Here is a 3223-nt window from a genome sequence, read left to right as displayed (position 1 = left end):
TTCTTGAAAGGGGGAGTCAGATCTTTCTGCTGTTTATTGCCTCTGAATCCCCAGTTTGCTCTCGGGCTGCTCTGGTGTGAGCTCTGCTCCATCTCCTGGCAGGAGACCAGGAGCTTTGCTCTGAGGCTGGAGCCTTGTTCAGCTGCTGTAACCCCCAGCAGGCAGCAGAGCCACTCTGGATTTGCACAGACATTCCTCACAGCAGGATCAGGCCCCCAGGTTTGTCGAGGGTGGCTCTGGGAAATTTCCTTTCCTTAAAAGGACCAAGTTTGGCCAAGGCAGAGTTTGAATTGTTTTTTCCTTTTTTCTTTTTCCTCTCTTTTTTTTTTTTTTTTTTTTGTTTTTTTTTTTTTTCTAGTCCCCTACAACTCAGAGCCAAATTTATATTGGTGAGAACTGTCTGATTTACAGCTGCAGAAATGCTGAGCTCTGTGTCTCCACAGGCCAGACCCAAGGGGCAAAGCTTCCCCCATGCTGGACCATCCATGTAAGCAGGTCCACCACTCCAGGAACCACCTCTAGTGGGGAAAGAAGGGCTAAAAGGCAATGAGACTAATTTGATCTCTGTGAGCTCCACCCTCAGTTTTTCCACTAATTGTACCAAGGGATTTGAGGGTACAAGTTTCATGAGATCCTTGCAGAAGCCCATCCAAGGGAGAGCTGGTGCTGGCACCATGGGGAACGTGGTGTCCAAACACACCAGGTCTGATTCACCCTCTCTACCACCCCACAGCTGGGCCTCAGAAGAATCAATACAATTTTTTTCCTCCCTGCAATATTTTTCTCTCTCTGCCACCTCTCTCAGCCCCTAATTTCTCTCCAGCATTTTTTCTGTGGTACTGGTTTTTTATGTTGGAGTTGCTCATAGCTACTGTTTAACTTTGGTGATAATTGCTGTGAAAGGTGAGGTCTGTGAGGACACAGCTAGGAGGTGACCAGTTTGTTATTGTAGGGTTGCTCATGGGCACTGAGCTGTGCTGTCTGGCTCTGCAGCTGGAAAGCCCATGAGACACACAAGGTTTGGCATGCTAAGGTTGCTCTCCAGATAGTCCTGGCCACAGGAGAAGTAGCCCAGCAAAGAACACAACCAACAGGCTGCAGGAGGCCAGGTGTGGAGTCAGAGGGGTGGGGGTTGTGTTGTGGTGGCTTCACATGAACTTCTCCTGCTCATTCCCACTCCAGGGCTTTTCTGTGGTCACTGCCAGCACATCACCATCCTGCTGGGCTTGGGAGGCCCAGCCCAAGGGAGGTGGTCATGTATCCCTGGCTCCTGCATCCCTGGGCAGGATTTTTCTCTTCATCTGCAAGACCACAGCAAACACTGTGCTTTTTCCTCCTTTCTCCTTCCTCCTCTTCCTCTTCCCCCCAGTTTGAGGGCAGCCACAGCCACCTTTATCTCAATCTTCAGGTCCAGTTTGGACTCAACAGGATGGTCAATGCTGATGTTTTATTGCCAAGTGTGAACACCTGAAGCTGATTTGCAAAGTCTGGGAGCTTGTGGGAGTAACACCAAAAGTTGAGGTTCTCCCATCCTTCATTCTTGGTTTGCTTGTTCTGGGCATTGGCCCTGATGAGAGGAACAGAGGTTGTGGGGCAGCATGTGGCATCCTGGCATGTGGAGCCAGAGTGAGTCTGATGGGAGCAGGCACAAGCATGGGAACAGCTTCATTTGCTTGCATCAATTTTGACAACAGAAACATGAGCTCAGGCTGGCAGTGGAGGCACTCTGGGCATGCAAGTAGAGAAGGTCCCAAAAGCCCAACTTGGAGCAACAGCTTGGGTTATAAAGGAAACTCCTCACAGACTCCACTAAAAGTCAGGGCAGCTCCTGATGCCGATGTGATCGACAGCTTCAGTGTGTGCACATCCCAGAGCTCCTGTTTGTGGGAGGGGGATTGGGCTAAGACCCTTGGAGCTGGGCAGCCCCACAGGGATTGTCCCTTCAGCTGCTGTGCCTTGGGAGCACATCACTGCCTCTGTAGAGAGCTGGGATGAATGCAGAGGGATGTGGAAAAAGGTGTCTGGGAGGGCTTTGCTCCTTCCTCCAAGGTGGCACTGCACGAAATCCAAGCAGGTTTGGCATATTTCAGTTTTCCAGATATAAGAATACAGATGAGGTTTCCAACATCACCTCCCAGTTCATTCTGGCCAGTCATCCTCCAGCGTGATGGGGAATTGTTTCTGCTGTTTTCAATCCACCAAACCTCCTCTCTCTGCCTCTCACAGACACCAAACTCCACCCTAGGAGCGGCTGCATCTCAGCAGAGATGAGGAGACACACAGTGAATGATGTGTCAAACCCCAACAGTCTTTGCTGTTCAACTTGCTAACCCTGAAATCTTGCTGGCTCTTCAGAGAGGCAGCAGCAAAAGAAGAGCCTGGCATGGAGAGTTGAGCTGCTGGAGCCTGGCTGTGCTGGAGCTGGGGCTGGCAGCCAGGATCTGCCCTGACCTGGGGCTGGACCCAGCCGTGCCTAAGCACGGTAGGAGTTCCCATCTGGATCTCAGCTCTGCAGCCAGGCCCTCCCCTGCCCAGGGGATTAGCAGAGATGTGGCTCCCAGGGCGGGGGAAGGGGCTAATGAACAGAGACAGGATAACGAAGCAGGTATGGGCTTCCTGTACTTTAGGGCTCAGGAGGAAATCCTGCAGCTGGTGAATCTGGATACGATTAGTGTCCATTTCTCCCTGTGTAATCAACCCATCTGTTCATCCTTGTGCATCAGCCACACGCCCCACTGCAGGCAGATGCCTCTTGGGCTCTGTTTCCATCCCTGTCTGCCCCACTCCCTGCCAGGCTCAGAGCCTGGATGGGCTGGGCCAGTCCTGGGGCAGCTGCAGCCAGCACAGCCACGATCCCAGCGAGCAGCAGGACACACCCAGGAAAAGCTGCTGCTCTGGGGGAGGAAGGCTGCTCCAGAGGGCTTGGAGCAGTTCAAAGGGATCACTGTGACACATAGATAAGCTCAGCTTTCCAGGCTCTGCCTGCTCATCCCAGCTCAGCTTTACCACAAGCAGGTGAAGGTGGATTGTGTTTGGCTGGCTGGCTTCAAAGCCTTGTTCATCCCATGGGATGCTGAGCACAGGCACACAGGCCCCTCATGGGGAGGGAGGGACTGGGCTCTCAGTCCTGCTCTAACAACACTGGTGGTGTAATAGGTGCTGCTGCAGGATCCTCAGGGTGCATTGCAGCTTCTTTTCCTTGGCAGTTTTGTCCAACTGTGCA

Source organism: Erithacus rubecula (assembly GCF_903797595.1).
Source record: "Erithacus rubecula genome assembly, chromosome: 26".
Lineage (NCBI taxonomy): Eukaryota > Metazoa > Chordata > Aves > Passeriformes > Muscicapidae > Erithacus > Erithacus rubecula.
Note: the sequence above shows the minus strand (reverse complement) of the source record.